The sequence below is a fragment of the Manis javanica genome, chromosome 18 (assembly GCF_040802235.1).
Source record: "Manis javanica isolate MJ-LG chromosome 18, MJ_LKY, whole genome shotgun sequence".
In the NCBI taxonomy this organism is placed as follows: domain Eukaryota; kingdom Metazoa; phylum Chordata; class Mammalia; order Pholidota; family Manidae; genus Manis; species Manis javanica.
In genome coordinates this window covers 13,224,911-13,246,726 of record NC_133173.1, presented here as the reverse complement: position 1 = coordinate 13,246,726, position 21,816 = coordinate 13,224,911, and the positions used below count along the sequence as shown (strand labels likewise).

General features: G+C 46.8%; 1 long non-coding RNA gene across 1 annotated transcript in view; it reads right to left on the bottom strand.

The window, feature by feature from the left end:
• The window catches only part of LOC140847245 (uncharacterized), a 44,993-nt gene extending 23,177 nt beyond the window's left edge, over positions 1–21,816 (bottom strand). Inside the window, exon 1 of the long non-coding RNA XR_012127050.1 lies at positions 21,672–21,816. This is a non-coding gene — a long non-coding RNA (uncharacterized lncRNA). The remainder of the gene's footprint in view (positions 1–21,671) is intronic.

Genomic DNA, 21,816 nt, shown 5'->3' with positions numbered 1-21,816 from the left:
CCACCCTTGAATTTTAACACTATGGCTGGATTTTGTCTTTCTGTTTAATGTCGTGTAAGTGGAATTACGCAGTATGTATTCTTTTGTGTTTGGCTCTTTTTCTCAAAGTCATGTTTATGAGTTTTATCCACATTTTGCATGCATTGTCATTTAGTATTCCTTTGCACAAATATACCATAATTTTATGCATACATTCTTCTGTGGATGGACAGGTAGGTTTTTTTCTGGTTTGAAGCTGTTATGAATAATGCTGGTATGAACATTCTTGTACAAGTCTCTTGATGTACACATGTACATATTTTTGTTGTATCTATTTCTTGGATTGGATTTATGGTTCATAGGGTATGCATACTTTCAACCTTAGTAGCTAATTCCAGTTTTCCAAACTTCTTATACCAATTTAAAATCACACGAGTAGCATACGAGAGTGCCTACTACAGCATATTTTTGTCAACACTGGTATTGTCAGTCTTTTCAATTTTAATCATTCTAGTGATGTGATATGTTATTGTTGCTTTAATTTCTGGTTCTGATTACTAATGGGATTGAGCACATTTTCACTGTCCATTTGGATAATCTTTCTTATGAAGTGTCTGGTGTGGACTTTTTTCCTATTGGTTTGACTATCTTTTTTCTTTAAATTGATTTACCCAAGTTCTTTCCATATTCTGGATTCAAGTCCTCTGTCAGTTATATGTGTTGCAAATACCTTTTAACTGTCTTCTATTTTCACTCTCTTATGGTATCTCTAGATGTCCAGAAATTCTTGATTTTACTGTGGTCAAGTAATCGCCCAAACTTCTCCTTACTGGCTAGTGCCTTTTATGTCCTCTTTTAAAAAAAAAAAATTTCCCTACCTTGAAGGCCATAAGATTAATTACTATGTTGCTTTTCTTATGTAGATCTATAATTCACTTGGAATTCTCTATATGCTGTGAAGTAGGGGTGAAGTTTCTTTTTTTCCCACATGAATAACCAATTTCAGCCTCTCACCTTATCTGAAACCTTGCTCACCCAACCTCAGGGAAAACTGTTTCTAAATGCTCACCCCCATCTCTCTGGATTTCCATCTTGGCCAATGATTCTTCACTACCTTGGTAGTTCTGTGACAGCTTCAAGAAGGTAGTTTGTTATTATTAGTTTATTTTGCCCAGCTTTTTCTGTGGATCCTCAGCAAGAGGGTTGATACAGATTATGCAGCCCACCATTACCCAAAAGCGATACCCCTTTAATTCACTCTTTTCCATTGTTGCCAATTATTTCTAAAATATAATCATCATCTTATTCCCTTGATTAAAACATTTCAATCACTGCTGAGTACTTAGGGGGAGCAATTTCCAGTGCATATTCTGGGCCCTTCTCTAAGGGTTGCAGGGAAAATACAAGGTCAGATATCTTCCCCATAAGAGTCTGGAATATGCTGGTATAAATAGCATTACACAGGCTCTTTACCACAGGCCTCCTAGGACCTATGGTGTACAGTGTGCACTGTGAGGAAAGTGTTAGAAAAGTATTTACCAGATCTGTTGACCCCAGAGCCCTTTCTTTGCCACGCATTTCAAAAGACTACTCTTCCAGAGAATGCCCTGAAGAATATTGGTTTAGGTAAAAGAGGACTCATGTGATTAGATACAGGCTGCAGCCTGGAACACCTCCTGCTTCTTGGCCTGACTTCTGCAGGATGCCTGATGTGCCATCTATGTTCAGGCCTCCCCATTGCCCAGCCCTTTCCCATGATGGGTTCTAGCCCACTGGAACTACTTGGATTTTTCTGTGCTTTCTATGGTACATTTGGTCCTCTGCGGCAGCTGGGAACATCTCCTGCTTCTTGGCCTGACTAACTCGCATTTACCCTCCCAGGTGGGGCCTCGTCTTTTCCAGGGAGCTTCTTTGACTGCTGGGGCCTGTGCAGTCCTTTCTCTGTTCTCTCAAACCTTCCCTGTGGGGATTCCTTCTCCTCGTACTGATAGCACAGCAGGAGTGTCTGCTTCCCTCCCTGCTCGCCATCCTTGACTGGGTGTTCCAGGAGAATCCCGCCTTCCTGCCTTTCACCTCGCTCCCTGGTGCTGTGGCACATCGGGGCACTCAGCAATGCTTCCAGTCCTTCATTGGCTTATTCTGCCAGTGTCAATGAGTGTCCATAGTAGGCCAGGCTCTAAATTAGAAGTAGAGAGGCAAGCAAGATGGTGAAGTCAGCTTGGACTTCATACTTTCATAGATGTGGATATTCCCCCAGACACGTCATTGTTGAAAATGCCAGACAAGACACCATTGGTTTATGCTGGCCCCACCCCAACCTCAAGGCAATGTGGGGCATCCTTTAGATGCTGTCAGATAAATCATCTGCCTTTGGTGAGCCTGGGGCTTGTCTGCAGTCAAAGAAGAGCTAGATAAGGAGCCTCTAGGGGCCTATAATGTTGTGTAGTCTTTAGATTCTTAACCAAGTCTAAGATCTACAAGAATGTTCACTGTAGGATAATGGCTTGCTGTTGAATGAGTGTTCACTGTAGGATAATGGCTTGCTGTTGAATGAGTGTTCACTGTAGGATAATGGCTTGCTGTTGAATGAGTGTTCACTGTAGGATAATGGCTTGCTGTTGCACTTGTAAAAAATAATCTTGTATATCTTTGCACGAGAGGAGGTGTTCCAGTGAGAATTAGCCCTTGGGTAGCTGTTTGGGTGAGATCATCTTTCCTCTTATCTTAGTCTTAATGGGTGGAAAATCAGTTTTAATTAAGTTTGGGTGCAAGTGGAGACTTGAGTACTTTGTGTTACTTATTGTGACCGGTAATAAGGTAGTTACTCTTATTATATAAAACCAACAGCAATAACCATGGTGGCTATCATGGATTTAGTGTCCGACCATGATCTAGTCAACAGTCAATAAATGCCCTGTTTGGAATGGAGTCCTGTCCCAGACTCGTTTGGGAGACAGCACGGTGCCATGGAAAGCATGTGCCATGTAGTCATGCAGACCTGGGTTCAACTTCCAGCATTGTCACTTACCAACTGTGTGACTTAGGCAAGTCCCTCACTTTTCTGAACTTAAGGGTCCTCTTCTGTATAATTAGAAACACAGCTCATAGAGTTATTAAGAAGAGTGAAACAGAATGTATGGGTTGCACCCTACAGAGTACCTGGCATGTAGTCCATTCTCAAAGCATAGCTGCTTTTCTGTGTGGCACACTGTATACCTCTCTCTGGGCATCTTAGACTTGTAAGCAAGGGGCAGGCATGGGTCTTGGACCCTATATCTGAAGTCCTTGCCTAGGGCATCTCTTTGCTTAGGACCATGACCTTGAGGTTGTCCACCCTATGCTGCCTGGAATCTATTCCTCTGAGTGCTCCATACCACCTCCTTCTCTAGGTACCTTGACATAGATGGACTCTGACCTCAACAAACCCTGAACTCATGAATTGTGGAGATCCTCTTTTTCATCCACTTGAGTTGAGGAGAAATGTGGGTTTTAATGAAATATACCAAAGTCCCATGGAAGTTCAGCCTAGGAAAAGAGGGTTGGTGATTACTCTGTGGAGCAGGTGTGAGGGCTTGTCCAATTCTTCTTGTAGCTCTCTGCAGGGGGAGTTTGGGTCTCAGGCCTATAAGGCTCAGAGCAGCTCTGGGGTACAGGCTAGTGATGGGCTCAGACACGGCTTGTTCACTGATTGATGTCCCTTCTGAATTGTAGGAGACTGATATGTGCCCTCAGTTCATTATTTCTAATCCTCACACAAACATTCTCTGAGGGTAAGTACGCTTGAAAGCTTGTCAGAGTTAAAAAGCTGGTGTGCAAAGACCCTGATACCATTTCTGGTACATCATTGGTCCCCAGGAGGTGGGAGCTGTTGTTTTGAAGCTCAAGTTCAGAGAGGTTAATAACTTTCACAAAGACTAGATTTGATCCCACTTCTTGAAAGACTCCAAAGTCGATCTCTTTCATTTTTTCCACCAAGACTTTTCTACAACTACAAAGGGCAGAAATATTCTAGAGGACTCAAACATAAATATTATAATGACTATTTATTGAATGAAAGAGATATAAATATTCATTGAATAAACACATGAATGGGTGAATGAATTAATGGGTGCCTAAATGAAATATGACAATTTTTCTTCTGTAGAAAATGTATTATAGAGCCTTCCAGAAGAACGGCCTGGATGTCTTTCCCCATTCTCACTAACCCACTCTGGTCCTGCCTATGAACACTCTATAGCTCAGTCCCACCCCGTGGGAGTGGGAGTAATTTAATCCTGAGGCCCTTGGAAGTGCCCACCAAGTTCCCCAAGCGAAAAAAGTTTTTGTCTCATTTTGTTGGATGAAACCAACATCTTCATGCATCTGTGCAATTGCATATTCATATATGCAATTATTCAATGTGTACATAGGGGTTAACCATATGCCAGCTACTCTTCTATGTGCTGGGAGTAGAGATATCATTGAGAAGAAGTAGGGAAGGCTCTGGAAGAGTTCATAATCTAGTAATCCATCAGATGCAACGTGGGGACACAGAGAAGCAGAGTCTCAAAGGACCAACAGAAGCCAGACAGAGGGAACAGCGTGAGTGACGGCGCAGAGCCTGGAAGACCACTGCACCTGTGGGAGCTTCTAGTTCAATTAGGCTTGGAGGGGCAACGCAGCAGACAGGGACAAGCATAGGTATTGATTTCTGTTCTGTCACTTACCAGCTTTGTAATCTTGAGCAAATTATTTAATTCTCTATCTATCAGTTTCTTCCTTTTGAAGCTGGGATATTGATAATAATAATAATAATAAAAAGAGCTAAGCTATAGCCTTTTTGTGCCTGATGTTGTTCTAGGTGTTTTATATGTATTTAACTCATTTTATTTTCAAAACACCCTAATGAGATAGGTACTCATATTTTCATTCAGAGGTAAGGAAACTGAGGCAAGTACTACAATAAGTTATTAAGATAATTCAGTGAAAAGAAATATGTGTGTGTGTGCACATGCACAGATGCATATAAAATCTACTATCAGGACTCTTCAGAAATCATGGTTCTCTGGATTCTCTGGAGTTAAAGAAAGAGACTAGATTTGATTGATTATGTAGAGCATTTTTGTTGATATTATCAAGCCTGCCACAATCTGGGAGCAAGGGATAGATCTTTCCAACCATATTTTTAAAGAAATCAGAGGAGATAATCATCACCCACTGAAACAATTTACAACTCCCTCCCAAGGTCAGGTTTTTCCTACTGTGACCTCCTTAGACATTATTGGGGGAGTCATGACAGTCTTGCTGGCTGTGAACTTTGCCCCCTTTTGGGCAATGCTCATCTTGTTATGTCCTTTCTAATATTATTCATGGAAACCCTCAACATCTTGCATCATTCAGCTGGACGTTTTGAAGCTGAATCCTCCCCTACGTTTAGTACCAGAAGAGCAAAGAAATGCTCAACATTCCATAAAATCAACTTGACAACTAGGAGAAAGACAAAGCTTTTCAAAACCATGTAGAGGACAGCAGGTTCCCAGCTGTCTCTTACTGGGTAAAGACCAGGAGGGTCATGAAGAATCATCAATACGGGAAAAATAAAGGACTCATGTAGTGTATGGGAATATGATGGGCTGGATATGGAGAATATGGCCCAATCAAAGCAGGTCTTACAGGTTAGGTTATGGAGTCTGAAAGTCTTCCTGTAGTCAATGGGAAATCTTTGAAGGATTAAACCAGTGAAATGACAAGATTTGAAGTTTACAGATTTGGCTCCGTAACAGTGGAGTAGATAAATGGGGAGGAGGCTGTAGAAAAGGAAAGGGAGATGTGTTAAGGAGCTCTTGCTGTGTCGTACTGGGGAAAGATGAGGCTTTGAACCCAGAAACAGGGTATTGGTAGAGAAGGGAATATTTGTGGGATATTTGGGAAGTACGAGTTGTAGAACTGGGAATGATATCAAGTCAATGAGAAATTCTTCATAGCCCTAATCTGGGCTCCCCTAGAAGATGACCTTGAGACAAGGATTTGGATGTTATTTGTTGATTTAGGAAGAGATCTCAGGACGCACAGGGTATTTGCCTGGGGTGGGACCTCTAAGTCCTCGCTGAACAGTAAAGCAGTGGAGGAAAGGTAGCCAAGCCAATACAGGCTAGCTTAATAAGCAAATGGCCACTGTGGGCAACGGGGATTCATCCTACTCTGGTTCCCTGGGAGACTGTAGAACACGCTGCAGAGTTGTCCCTCCCAGGGGTGAGAGCTGGGATATTTATCCTCCAGCTTCCATCCATCATTGTTGACTGCTGCTTTCAGGGACAGGCATGAATTCCCTGGCATTTCCATCCTTCTTTAGAGCCAGGACATTTCTCTTCCCTTGAAACAGACTTTATTAGTATGAGGAAGATTGAGAGTGATCAGGTGGTAAGCTCCTGAGGACAGAGAAAGCCCACAGGACAATCTTCTGCCTTAAAGGACTGAAGGTGCTCATAGCAAGTTCCCTGGGCATATACTAGATGGTGAGCGCTGAAGGTGTATATATGGGCACCAGTAGTATACGCTGCAGCTCCCTTGATTTTTAATTCCAAGAGGAGATAATGAGGAGAGTGTGGTACTAAGCCGTATCTCAGAACAGTAAGGTCACCTGAGATGGCTGATGAGTGTAGCCTCCATTTGGGGCTCTTCTATGACAAGTTGGGTGTCCTCCTGGAGATAAGCCTGGCACCTGTCCTTCCCAGATGGGTACTGGGCTTAGAACCCCAGCCTCAAGGGTTTGTCAATACTCAGTGACTTAAAGAAATGCAAGGGCTCTATCAGCAAGAGTTTTAGTGCTATTGGCAGAACTTCTGTGAAATCAAAATGAGCTAACCACGTCTCACAGAGAGCTACTAAATAATGATGTATACAGGCAGATGGGCTTCGATTAATAAAAAGCAGCCAAAACTTGTGGCTGTAATCATTGCTAACTTGAGGACCCAGCTGATGGAGCCCCTTTCTCTGCTCTGTGCACTCAGCCATGATCGCCATTCTACCTGTTGCTTCTCCAGGCTGATAAATGGGTAGCTTCATAGAGATGTTCACCTGGCAAAAAGTGATTAATCTAGGAAAGCTGGAAACTAGGGAAGAGTTGGTGACCCTCTAATCTGATTTAGTTTATCAAAAGATAGGATTTTTTTTCTTTTACTTCTATTTTTTTTTTTTCAGACTGGGCCTTTCAAGCCAGCATGTTTTCTTCAGGTTGAACTGTAAAAATGGCTAGTCTTCATAGGCACACAAACAGACCACAACTCCTTGAAAGAATAGACCACAAATTAGTCTTTGCACCACGAGGGTCATCTAATCTTCCACTGTCATTGATTGTGACTTCCATGTAGCTATAGAACCTGCCCCTTCTCTCCATACCCCTCAGCACTGTCATGGTTCAAACCTCTTCACCTCTTATCTAGATGCCCCCTTTTCACCCGTTTCTGTCCACCTTTAAACCCACCTTATTGTACCTTCATCCTAGAAATCTCTGCCCGGATGGTCTTCCTTAAATCCCAACTGGTCATATGGTTCCATTGCTTAACATTCTTCTGGCATTTCCTAAACTGGCCTACAGACAAAATCTGACCTGTTTTAGACATCTTTTGTTTTTTTTTTTGTTTTCACCAGGTCAATACTGATTTGTGATATTAATTTTGGAAGTTTTCATTGGGACAGGAGCTCTAAGTTGGCTGCAGCCCTCGCCAATCTTTTATCTTCTGCACATGTCTTTGTTTTTGTCCAACCCCTACGAGCATTTGAGATTACAATCCTTACCTACCATAAAAGGGCTCATAGTACCTGCCTTCTGCCTACTTTTCCTACACTGTTCTTGCTATTTCCACCTGCATAGTAAACCACAAAATGTCCTAGAATATACTATGCTTTCTCCAAATCTTGCCATATGCTATTTATGCTGCCTAATCTACTGTTTCCACCTATGCTTTCAGACTCACTCAGTACTTATGTACTGGCTCACATTATGTACTTAGCAAGTCTTTCTCTGACCACCCCAGATTGAATTGGCTACTCTTGCCTTTGGGTTGTCTGTACATTATCCATTCATTCATCATCCATTCAGGCACTCTACAATGTATTGCACACCTATGAGCTCTCAGGCGCTGAGTGAGGTATTGTGAATATAAAGCTATCCAAGGCATAGACTTAGTCCAAAAAGAAGTCACTGTCAGGTACACTGCAATAGGTTGGCTTGGCTAGAACAAAGGGTGTGAATGGAGGACTGGGGAGGGGGAGATAGAATTGGAAAAGACAGTAGGGGCCAAATCACAGAGCACATTGTTGGCAATGCCAAATGTGGAAGTTATCATGAACTTTACATGAAGGATTTTCACAAGAGAGTGAAATGGTCAGGCTTGTGTTTTCTGATCATTCTCTTCTGCAAAAGGGGAGGTGGGGTTAGAGAGAAGTTATACCTGAGTCAGGTAGAGCCTCCAGGATTTTGTCCCCGTGGTCTTGGTGGCCGATGCCGAGAGGCAGCTTCTGCACTGCTGTGGTGGAAACAGTCAGGAGGGAATGGGCTGCAGGGGGGGAATTATCGCCTGGTGAATAACTGACTGCTTGTGGGAGGTACGGGGCAAGGTGACGACAAGGACAAATGCTCATTTTCTGTGCTGGGGCCGGAGACGGTGTAGCTGCTGAAATGAGTTAACCAGGCAGAAGACGGAACAGGTTTCAAGCTAAGACCAGAAGTTTAATTCTGAACTTGTCGATTTTTTTTAAATTTAAAAATAAACATTGTGTATATTTCAAATATACAAGATGATTTGATATACATAGTGAAATTATTACCACAGTAAAGCTAATGAAAATATCCATCTCCTCACATAGTTGCCATTATTTTTTCTCTTCTGTGGTGAGATCACCTGATATCTCTAGTCTAAGTACAACTGGCTAGTATTCAATTCTTGTCCACTTGTGGAGCTGTTGATTTTGATCTGCCCGTGGGACCAACCAGGTGTAGCAGAGAGCTAGAGGTCAGGGGTGGGTGGGAGTCCCCAGCAGCCGGGCCACAGCTGAAGCCATGTTGGGTGTGGATGGAAGAGAGGAAGGGGAGGCAGGCCGGGCCAGAACTTTGGAGAAAAACAACAAAGGCAAAAAGAAGAGCTTCCCTCTCATCATCAGGGAGGTAAAAGGAAACCCAGAGGGCAGCACGGTGCCACAGGACACGAAGCCCCAGTGAGAATGTGTCTTTATTAATGAACCGCAACATCATGACAAATGTTGGGAGCTACGTTCTGCTATGAAGCTTATTTTTGACTGTCCTGCAGATGGTTGTGCCCCGGGGTTATTAAGCCACTTGTCTGATCTTTCGGCTGAGGTGGCATTTCTTATGGGCGGGGCTTACCCCTGCTGAATGTCATCTGAGGGGCCTACTCCACTGTGTTAGCCTGTCAGTGCCCGGGCAGGGGGAGTCTGTCAGTGGGTGTCCACAAACCCTAGCCCCTGGCCCTTCTAGCTTTAGCCATCTGCACATATGAGGAATATATATCAAAAGCAAAAAATTTAAGTAAATGAAGTAATACAAATAAAATTAAAAATAAAAATAACCTGGAAGCCCTACAGTGGCCTACCAGAAAGCCCCCCTGAAATGGCATGGGCTCTCTCATTCCTGGCTGGGCACAGCTATTCAGGGGGTTATTATAATCCTCCTGCTTGTCTTTGCACCCAGCCCGTTTCCTCTAATGGAAATCCCAAGAGGGTAGATGCTTGCTACATTACCTTCGTATTTCCGCTGTCTGTCATACTGTCTATGGCACATAGCAGGTACTTTTACTCTTTGTGGAATGAATGAGTGAATTGCCCCAAAACAAATCTTGCTCAATTTATGATGCAACAAGCTTATAATCCTATTAAAAAGAAATGATAGTTACCCATAATTTTCCTACCAAATTATGAGACAATTGCAAGGTTGGGCTCAAGGCTCAAGATCTCTAAAGACCTCTTGAATTCTGTGGTTTGACAGCTAACTTGAAATCAAGGAGATATTCATGAGTTCAGAGAGTTCCCCCAGAATGAGACAAGCCCCACTTGGCAATCACAGATTGATAACTGCATTAGTCAGGGTTCTCCGGAGAAACAGAACCAATCGGATGTATACATGTATCTCTCTCTCAGATATTTTACGAGTAGGCAATGATTTAACATTGATATAAGATAGAATATGTTCTAGGCAGCCTCATGTTAAGCTCTTAATTAGGTTGTTAATCATGGCTGATAATGCCTCTTTTATCAGAGAAAGAGAAAGAGATTTTAAGGAATTGGCTCACATGATTATGGAGGCTGAGAAGTCTGAAATCTGGAGGGTGGGCCAGCAGGCTGGAGGAGCCCCACAGAAGGGCCAGTATTACAGTTCAAGCCCCAAGGATGTCTACTGGAAAATTTCCTTCTTACACAGGGGAGGTCAATCTTTATTTTATTCAGGCCTTCAACTGACTGGATGAGGCCCACTCTCATTAACATTTTCCCTAATCTGATTTACTCCAAGTCCACTGATTTAAATATTAATCTTTCCCAACAAACACCCTCACAGAAACATCCAGAATAATGTTTGACCAAATACTTGGGCACCATAGCCCAGCCAAGTGGACATATAAAATTAACCATCACAATAAGCAATAGTATGGGGTCTAAAGCCATGGATGATGACACTTCCTGCGTGTTCTCACCCTCCATCCCACCTGTATCTCCAGAATCAGGGCCGCAGCCCTAATCACACACATTTGCTCTCATTTTCTAGTTCAGCGTAAATGGCTTTTATATGCTGAGGCGTCTTCCTGGGAAGCATAAACTGGGACTGGTTCTGTGGGTTTGCTTGGCCCCTAAGGGACACTTGTGAATGACTCTCTCGTTTTATCTCAGCTCCCAGTGATAGAAGAGGCATTGTCAGGCATGATTAATAGCCTCCTAATTAAGAGTTTAACACGCAGCTGCCTAGAATATATTTTTACCTTCTACCAGTGTTAAATCATTGCCTACCCAAGACTAAGCACTGGGCTACTCCCTGAGGACCATTATTTTATTTAATCCATGTTAAACAGGTAATTCAGACAGAAGAGGTGCTGTACTTGGACTCATTTTATAGGTGAGGAAAGGGAGGCTCAGACAGGCTGAGGACTTGCCTAGGGCATCTTGTTTGGGACTATCTATTGCAGCAAAATCTATGCTCAAAACTTAGCTGAATAAACCAACACCTGTTCTGCTCTGTTCAGGAGCCTGTGGGTCAGGAATTCAGACAGCATGGGGTGCCGGGTGACTCTCAGCCCCACAGTGGTGAGTCCTCAGCTAGTTTGCTCCAGTGACTGGAGGCGGCTGAGCAACTTGTCCGGAGGCCTGGTTCCACTCTGTTCAACTCCTCGGTTCTTCTTCATATCACATTTGCTGTGGCTGGAAAGTCCCAGGTTAACCTTCTCACTCACAGGTACCTGGGCTGGCCTGACATGACTCCTTCCTTCTAGAAGAGGCCTTATGCTCTTTCTGTCTCTGCACTGCTGGCTTGGGCTCCCTCACAGCGTGGTGGCCTTGGTGGGGGGAGTGGACTTCTTGCACGGCACCTGGGCAACCTAGGGCAGAGGTCACAAAAGTCTGGAAGACTTTTTAAGATCTGGCCTCAGAAGTCCCAGATTGTCACAGCTGCTATATTCCACTGATCAAGTAAATCACTGAAGCGGCCTAAATTTAAGGGGAGGGGAATTGGATTCCATGTCTCAATGGGAGGCATAGCAAAGCATTTCAGCTATCACCTACCATACCCATACTTAGTGAGAGGTAGAACTGGGACTTGGAGCCCAGATCTGCTTAACTTCAAAAATCCTTGCTTTTTTCCTAAATTGCTTTGCCTCTGCCAGCCAGCATCTTGTATATGTCGGCCACAGGGTTCCTAATTATGAGCAGGGCCCTGGGTCCCCATGTAAATAGACAGACAGCAGCGAGGGCTATCAGGTCCCATGACGTGTCAGAGCAGGACAACACGAAGGGCCAGAGCCAACATCCTGCTGGGTAAAAGGGACACCAAAGTCATCGCCCATGCTGAGGGGGTGGGGGAGGTGGGGCAGGGGGCCTGGGGCTTGAGAGGAGAGCAGTATTTCAGAACTGAAGGGAAAATGCTAATGACCAATGCTAATGAGGAGGAAACCAGGAGAGTGGATGCATTCTTTCAGGGACAGGGGCAGGGGACTGACTCACATGGGGGGACAGGCGAGGCCAAGCCTACCGCATCTCCTCCAGAAGGTGAACACATTTGCTAAGCCACCATTCAAGCAGAGGGAAGCAAGGACCTCGGCCTCCTGAGCTTTTCTTTTCCAGCCAGCCAGGCCGGTGCCAGGGAATCCTGGCGCAGAGGAATTCAGGAAGCCCACAGAGGGGGCGCTCTAGGGAAGCCCAGGGGAACGCCTCAGGAGCTTATCTATTTGGGTTTCTCCTGCCTTTCACATTGCCTCTGGGGACAATTCTTGGAATTTTTTGGAGGATTATGGACTATTTTTTAAAAACTGGCTAAAGCATCCACTTCCTACCCCTTCTATGAGCAACTCTCTCTAACTTGTTACAGGTTCCTATCTGGATTCCAAAAGGAAGCTTCTTTTCTAATTTAAGGTTTCTAATTTAAGGTTAACCTGGGACTTTCCAGCCACAGCAAATGTGATATGAAGAAGAACCGACAAGTAGTATTTCCCTCCATTTAAGAACTTTGCTTTTAAAATGTGATGTTTACTTTCCACACATAATTGCTCTTTTAACATGTTAGTGACCTAGTGAGAAGAAGTTGGGCTTTGTCGGCTGCCTCCCATCAGTCAATCCCTTTCCTTCTGCCTAATAGATCTCCATTGTTGTCTGGAGTAAACGTGCCTGTGTTCAGATGTGAATCATGATTAGTGTCACTGGTCATGACAATGCCGGTCACTTGTCCGGTCACTTTTCCAGTCACCGGTGTAGAGATAGGTAAGTGTGTGACCTCCCAGTCCTGGCTAATGAGACGTCATGGGATGTCAGCTGGGGTTTTGTGGGCAAAATCTTCCCTCCTAAAGAAAAAGAACAGCACACAGAAGAAGGTACTCTTTGTTCCTATTCTGTCAAGTTGGAGAAACATTCTGTGAAGGTCTGATGTTTTGAGTTCCTGCAGCCACTTTGCGACTGTGCGGAGAAAGGCAAGACAGTATCAGAGCTGTTGACCCAGAGCCCTGACGTGGTTGAGTTACAGCATCAGTCCTGTGGCAGCCTGCCTTCAGACTTCTGGTGGTCAAGCCATTCTTGCTTAAATATTCTGCCACTTGAAACTAAAGGCTGCCTAACAGGTATGTCTGACCATGGGGTCCACCACCTGACATTTGAAATGTGTCCTGCCTTTTAAAAGGAAGAGCAGTGTGACTTACAGCCTCCTGGACTGGCTGTTGATTCCCTTGAGAAAGCAGCAGATTTCCTAATTCTAAGCCCAGGTCTACTCCCTAGGCCCTACCTGTGTTGTATGTATATGAGTGTGCATGAGACAAGGAGAGAGAGAGAGACAGACAGACAGACAGAAAAGGAGCATGGGGAGTGAAGGGTCCCCACCAGTAAGATGGCAAACTTCCGGCTTCTCTTCGGGGTCCTCAGTTCCCGCCGGCGCCACCTGAAGCCCAATCACCTCTCGCCCCCCTCCCAATCCCAGCACCTAGCCAACAGCCACCAGCCCCGTAGAAGTGACACCTCAATCAATTCATGCCCCTTCCTATATAACCCAGCACCTTTCCCTAATAAAGCGGAACTCCCCGGTGAATTGCTGCTATGTGTCGCTCCTTTCCTTTCATTGGTGCCGAAACCCGAGAGACGGGACACCCCAACTGGGCCCCGTCTTCTCCCCCCCCGACACCAGCAGCAGCTTGCCCTCGTCCTCTTTTTCCGGCGCTGGCTCATCACACTCACCACTCCTCTCTGGCCTTTAGGTAAGTTTTCCCCCCGGAGTGGGCCACTCTTCCCCGAGCTATCACAGTGCCATTGACCGTGATCCTCCGGCAAGGCCCTGACGCTCGGGGATGAGGAGGGAACTCTCCCCGCCTCAGGCCTTGGCTGCGGCGGACCCTCAGGCCCCTCCTCCAAAAGCCATAAATCCCCGCCTCAAGCCTTTACAGCTGCGGCGGACGCTCACGCCCCTCCTCCGACAGTCATAAACGCATTCACCGTCCCTTCCATCAGTGCTGAAAGATTTTAAGCAAAATTTCCCCGGGGTGGGCCACTCTTCCCCGAGCTATCGCAGTGCCATTGACCGTGATTGTCCAGCAAGGCCCTGACACTCGGGGATGAGGAGGGAACTCTCCCCGCCTCAGGCCTTCATGGCTGCAGCGGACCCTCAGGCCCCTCGTCCGACAGCCATAAATCCCTGCCTCAGGCCTTCATGGCTGCGGCAGAATCTCAGGACCCCCCTCCAACAGCCGTAAACAAGGTGACTCTTTTGCGGATGAGAACGCTCCCTTTCCCCGCCCCCTCCTCCTTCTGTTCCGTCCTCCGAAATCTGTTCTGTCTGCCAAAAACGCCTAGCGCTAGGTACCTCGTGACTCCGGCACTCTGCCTTCTTAGGGAAGTCTGGGTGACGACCCACACTTCCCAAGAAATTTCGACTTGTATATGAGTTTCCGCAGACCACCAAGGATCATCGGGGACACCCTTTGTCTCCTTGCCGTCTGCCTCCAGTCCGAGGATCTCCGTTCGTCTTCCCCTGTTTGTCTCCTTCTCTGTCCTTTAGCCATAGGAGCCTCCTCATCCCTCCCTGAAAGTTCACCTCTTGAATGCCTGCTTAAGCATCTGGCTACCCCCTCCCTGACGCCTGATATAAAACCAAAACTTCTCCATAAATATTGCTCCCAAGATTGGCCGACATACCCCCTAGACAATAACAACCAATGGCCCGCAGGGGGAACTCTTAATCCTAACATCACTCGCGATCTTTTTAACTACTGCCAGCGCCTGAAAAAATGGAAGGAGATTCCCTATATCAAAGCTTTCCGCCTCCTCCTCTCCCCGCCCCCTCCCAAGTTCTCCTAGCCTGCAAGCTGCTGCCCCCGCAGAAGCCTCCCGTTCACTCCCTTCCCCTTCTTCTCCTACAACAGCCCTTCTCCTTTCCTCCCCAACCATCTCCTCCCCCATCTCACCTCCTCCACCTTCATTCCCTGCAGATTAAGCCTGAACTTTTCAGCTCCTCTTTAACTAGGTCCCAAGAGCCTCCTCCGTCTTTGCCCTCATCACCTGTTTCTCCCCTGTTAGGGACCGCCTTTGTCTTCTCACATGTTTGTAGGAAGAATGGGAAAGCACCTTCCCCCATGTCTGAACGCAGCATGGGAAAGCACAAGCTAAACAAAAACTGGTGCAGTCCTTATAAGTTATCTGTCCACAAAAACATGTGCAGTCCTTAGAAGTTATCTGTCCACAAAAACATATCTTGCCAAGACTCCTCACTCTGAAAATAGGGAGACCTTAAAGATGTGTAGAAACACCACCCCTGCTTCTAAATATGCCCTTCCCCCACTTGCAGATGTGGCAGGAATAGAGAACAAAGAACATTCTGTTTACGCATTCCATAAGCAATTAACTAGAGCCCTGCTGCAGCTCAGTTAGTAGAGCATGGGACTCTTAATTCAGAGTCATGAGTTCAAGCCCAACTAGAGCGGCAGAAGTAAGCAGCTGAGCTGCTAGCTGGCGACATGTGGGTCCGATTCTATCTTTCTTTATTTTCTTTGCCCCCCTTCTGCACTTCAGGACCTGCTCGACTAGGCGCGGCTAGACCGCGTCACTCCCCCACAGACTGAGCCAGAACCCTTCAGTCCCCCTCAGACTCAGTCCCAAGAGCCTCCCAAAATTATTGCCCCTCTCCGGGAGGTAGCAGGATCCGAAGGCAGCGTGCGCATTCACATCCCTTTCTCCTTAAGAGATTTAGCCCAACTAGAGAAACGCCTAAGTTCCTTTTCCACTGATCCCATGACATACATCAGGGAGTTTCAATGGACCCTCCAGTCTTACAGCCTCACACATCATGACATTTTCATGCTCCTGGCCAATACTCTCCTCCCTGAAGAGCGTAGACGAGTTTGAGACTTCGCCCAAACACAGGCTACTGAAACCCACAGGACTGACCCCACCTGTCCCCCTAGTCCCACTGCTGTCCCCGAATAAGACCCACACTGGGATTATAACACCGCCGTGGGTCTCCACTCTCGAGATATTTTTGCCTCCTGCTTAATAGCATGTCTAAAAAAGGCAGCTCATAAAGTAGTCAATTTTCAAAAACTCCAAGACATAATTCAAAAGAGAGACGAAACCCCCTCTGAGTTCTTAGACAGACTCACTCAAGCCCTATTACAGTATACCAGCCTGGACCCAGAAACACCTGAAGGAAGACATGTCCTTATGACATACTTCCTAGCTCAAGGCTACCCCGACATTAAAGCTAAACTCAAAAAGTTAGAACAGGGCCCCGCTACCCCACAGACTGAGATCCTAACAGTGGCCTTTAAAGTCTTCCATAAGCGGGAAGAGGAGAAAGAACGCCATAAACAAAAAGCTGATCAAGCCAATTTCCAAATGTTAGCCCAGCTGATAAAGCCACAACCTGGGCGCCCCTCTACAAACAAGCCCCCCCCACCAGGAGCTTGTTTCAAGTGTGGAAAAGAGGGACATTGGTCAAGGGCGTGCCCCTCCCCCAGATCTCCTACCACCCCATGCCCCAGATGCCACAAAAAGGGCCACTGGGGGTCTGATTGCCCAACCACCCGAAGGGGAGGCTGGACAAACAACCCCCATCCTAAGCCCGCCATAGTGGGGCTGGCAGAAGAAGATTGATGGGGCCCGGGGGCTTCTCGCCCGACCATTTCCATCAACAGGAGCCCAGGGTTACTTTAACAGTAGACGGTCGCCCCATCTCCTTCCTCCTAGACACAAGAGCCACCTTCTCAGTCTTGGGAGAATACCGGGGCCCTACCATGCCTGCCATTACTCCTATAGTCAGGGTAAGAGGTAAACAGATTTTCCCATTAAACCCCCCCCCTTTATGCACAATCCAAGACAATCCCATACCTTTCTCCCACTCCTTCCTAGTTATGCCCCAGTGTCCCATCCCTTTACTAGGACGAGACAACCTTTCCCTCCTCCACGTTTCCATAACTATATCCACTTCCACAGCCCCCAGTACTCCCTTTCTGATGGCCCTCATAGGCGACAACCCCCCTCTACCCAATGAAAGCTCCGGTTCCGCCCTCATACACCCTGTAAATCCCAAAGTTTGGGACATTACAAGCCCCTCCGTGGCCCTATGTCCCCCTGCCTCTATCAAATTATGTGACCCCTCTCAGTATATCTGTCAGGCCCAATACCCCCTAACCACTTCAGCCCTCATAGGCCTCCAACCCATCATTCAAGATCTCTTAAACATAAATTACCTCAGACCCACTCACTCCCCATTTAATACCCCCATATTAGCTGTTAAAAAACCAACGGATCTTTCCGCCTTGTCCAAGACCTTCACCTCATCAACATGGCCGTTGTCCCTATCCATCCCTTAGTTCCAAATCCATACAGCCTTTTATCGCAGATCCCTGCCTCAGCTTCCCACTTCTCAGTCCTAGATCTCAAGGACCCATTTTTCTATCCCTCTAAGCCCCTGCTCCCAAGATTTTTTCATCTTCACCTGGACGGCCCCATACACAAGACATTCTGAACAACTCACTTGGACAGTTTTGCCACAAAGCTTCCGAAATAGTCCCCATATTTTTAGACAGGTCCTAGCTCAGGACCTCAAACAGTTTCATCATAATCACTCCAAGTCCACCTTATTATAATACATGGACAATCTTCTACTCTGCAGTCTCTCGTGAGAACAGTCTCAACTTGACACTGCCTCCCTACTTAACCTTCTAGCTTCCAGAAGTTACCGAGTATCCCCTGTCAAAGCTCAAATCTCTTTCCCTCCTGTCACTTACCTCAGATTCCTTCTATCTCAACAAAGAAAGTCCATTACCTTAGACAGAAAATGGCTCCTCTCTGACCTGCCCGTTCCCAAAACCAAGACAGAAATCCTTTCCTTTCTAAGCCTGGCTAGATATTTTAGAGCGTAAATCCCTAACTTCTCCCTGCTCCCTGTTGGCAAGACCCCTATACGACCTCAGCAAGAGCCCCCCCCTAAAAAACCATTACCTCCTCACCCCGACACTCCTTCATTAAGCTCTGTCAAGCCCTTGTAGAAGCCCCAGCTCTCCATCTTCCTGATTTGTCGAAGCCCTTCTCATTATACATTCATGAGAGGTCCAGTCAAGCTCTAAGAGTCCTAGGCCAATACTATGGCCCATCCTTTGCCCCAGTAGCTTATCTCTCCAAGCAATTAGACCCCACAGTTCGGTGATAAGCCCCCTGCCTACGAGCATTAGCCGCTAGACAGCTCTTGCAGAAAGAAGCTCATAAACTGACATTCAGGGCACCCCTTACCATTCTGTCCCCACATCACCTAAAAGATCTCTTAACCTACAAAAGTTTACAGACTCTCCCTCCCTCCAGACTCCTGACCTTACTGTCCTCTTTCCTCCAAAATCCCGTTCACCCCCTTTGCCATCCATACCCGAATCATGACTTTTTCCTCCTTTACTGCGCTCTCGCTTTTTTCCTCATTCCTATTGTCTTCCCCACCACCCCAGCCTCCTTTGTATGGCGATTCAAAGTCAGACAGACTTACACACAGCATCAAACAAAAGTTACTGCCCTCATTGCCACACCAGACTGCCCTCTGAAAAGCTGCTCTGAGCCTTTATACCTCCACTTTCCTCCCTCCACTGAAGTGTTCACTAGCAGCTACCCTTATTCTCCCTACCTCTGCTTCCTCTATGACCAAAAACAAGCCTATTGCAGGCGATGGCCAGACACCTACAGGAGATGTCCCTACTGGTCTTGCACCATTCACTACATGGGTAACTTCCAGTACCCACAGTATTACTCCTTCAACCGTTTCATGAAATATCCCAATGGCTCATTCTCCTTATCAATCCCAGATCCCTGGGACTCTCGATGAGCTGCCAGAGTCACAGCCTCAGTTTACTATGGGGGGTCCTCGACCCCCCACAGTACCCTTCATATCCCTCGAAAGTATGTTCCCTCTCATTCCCAGATCTCTCAAGTTGCATCAGATATCAGACATTCCGAAAAAGTCATTATCCAAACTCTTGACGGCGCCTCCTCATCTTCTTATCCCCGCCCCTCTTCTCATTTTTCCTATTCTTCGTTACAGCTCATTCAGGACACCACCATCTTTCTCAACCACACCCTCAACACCGCCAATTGTTTCTTGTGTGCATCACTACAGCACCCACTGCTGGCTGCCGTGCCCCTTAATATTTCCAACTACTCCTTCCATGCAGAAAGACAACCCCTCTGCCCCCTGGCAGACATACCCCTATGGGAACCAGAATACGCAGATAATCTCACCATCCACCACTGTGTAAGCCCAACTCCACCCCCCTCCAGCGCACTTCACTGCCTCTCTATCTACACCCCTACCTCCGGCTCTAAGACTTTTATGCAACCGGGACACTTCTTTTAGTGTAATGGCAGTCTTTTCAACTCAGTGCCTCTCAACTCCGATACACCCTGCATTCTCGTCACCCTAATCCCACAGTTTACACCATCCACCACTGTGTAGGCCCAACTCCACCCCCCTCCAGCACACTTCACTGCCTCTCTATCTACACCCCTACCTCCAGCTCTAAGACTTCTACGCAACCAGAGCACTTCTTTTAGTGTAATGGCAGTCTTTTCAACTCAGTGCCTCTCAACTCCGATACACCCTGCATTCTCGTCACCCTAATCCCACGGTTTACACTTTACAGCATGGCAGAATTTCTTGAGCTCCAACCTCCCTTGCCCTTGTGCACAAAAAGGGCTGTTTTCCTTCCCATCATGGTCGGTATGTCTGTAACCACCTCAGCCATTGGGGCAGGGTTTTTGGGAGGAGCCTTGGGTCACTCTCTATAGGCAGTTAGAGATCTCAATGCCAAACTTGAGGGAGCCCTGACATCCACTGCCGATTCTCTAGCCTCTCTCCAAAGACAGGTCACTTCGCTAGCTAAGGTCAGCCTTCAAAACCGGCGGGCCCTAGATCTGCTTACAGCCGAGAAGGGCGGCACCTGCGTCTTCCTCCGGGAAGAGTGCTGCTATTACATCAACGAATCCGGCATTGTAGAAACTGACATCACCAAACTCACCGACCTTGCCTCCAGTCTCCACTCTGCTTCCAATTCCAACCCATTTTCTTCAATACTAACAAACCCCTTCACCTAGCTCTGGCCCATTGCAGGCCCCATAATAATCATTCTTCTCGCCTGTCTCTTCTTACCCTGTATAATAAAGTTCATCAAATCCCAAGTCGGAAAAATCTCTAATCAAGCTTTCAACCAGCTTTTACTCAGGAACTACCAGCTTCTGGCCACAGAAGATCCCTCATCCTCATGTGACCTCCTCACCACACGCGAGATGGACCCCTCTTTCCACTGGAAACTGTTTCTGGAAACAATGGCCGCAGACGCCTGGCTCCTGACACCCATATCCTCTTGGCACCATTGGAATCAACAGGTCCTCAACCTATGGTTACAGGGAACCTTCATTGATTTCCAAACCTGAAGAAGTCCACATCTACTCATCCTTACTGCGGGGAGTCCTATCAACCCTTTCCTCCCAATCCTCAAGCCCTCACTCCCTTCTCCGCCCCTGTTCAGCAGGAAGCAGTCAGAGAGAAAACAACGTCCACAAACCCATAGAGGAGAAAGGGGGGAATGAAGGGTCCCCACCAGTAAGATGGCAAACTTCTGGCTTCTCTTCAGGGTCCTCAGTTCCCGCCGGCGCCACCTGAAGCCCAATCACCTCTCGCCCCCCTCCCAATCCCAGCACCTAGCCAACAGCCACCAGCCCCGTAGAAATGACACCTCAATCAATTCATGCCCCTTCCTATATAACCCAGCACCTTTCCCTAATAAAGCAGAACTCTCCGGTGAATTGCTGCTATGTGTCGCTCCTTTCCTTTCAGGGAGAGATATGATAATCTCCACCAGAGACAAAAAATTATGTTTTCCTTTCTTTCTTTATAGTTCTGAGCACAGGACCTAAGCTCCTATCTTGTCACAGCTGCTGAAGAACCCATTTTAATCAGTGTCTGCTTTGAAGCGCCATCTACTTCCACCCCTGACTTTCCCAATATTATTGATTTGTGTGGTGGAGCCGACACTGTAGAGTTGGTTAGCTCCTGTGGTGCCGTGTCCTGGGTTCCCCTGACATTTTTTTGACTGTGCCAATTACAAACACATTTCTTCTTATCTCCAAATTCACTATGTAGTCCCTGACTGGCCACAGTGAGTGTTTCCCCTTTACACTGAACGTGAGGTTGAGCTTTGTCAGTAGAGGTTGCTGGAGGGTCCAGTTCCTATCACTGCATTTGCCATTTGCTTTTCTCTGGTTGCCACAGTATGATTCACTAGTGAGGATGTGGCTGTGGGGGGATGTCTGGTGGTTCTGTGCCCCAAGCCTGCATCCAGAGCACACACACCCCTTGGCAACCTCACTGCACAGCCTGGCCCCTTGGCCACCTTCCAGCCACCCTCCAGTGCAGACCCACACCCAGGCCTGGCATCACCTTGCTGGTGAGTGAGCTCCAGGCACCGGGACCCCACTGTACCCACCATCAGCCTGCATCCAGGAGGGCTGCCTCTCAGTGGCCCTTTGTCTGTGAACCGGCTCTGGCCCCAGCACCCAGGCAAACCCAGTTGTCTGCAACCACACCTTCTCCAGTAAGGTCTGAACCCCAGGCTTGGGGAGATGCGTCCT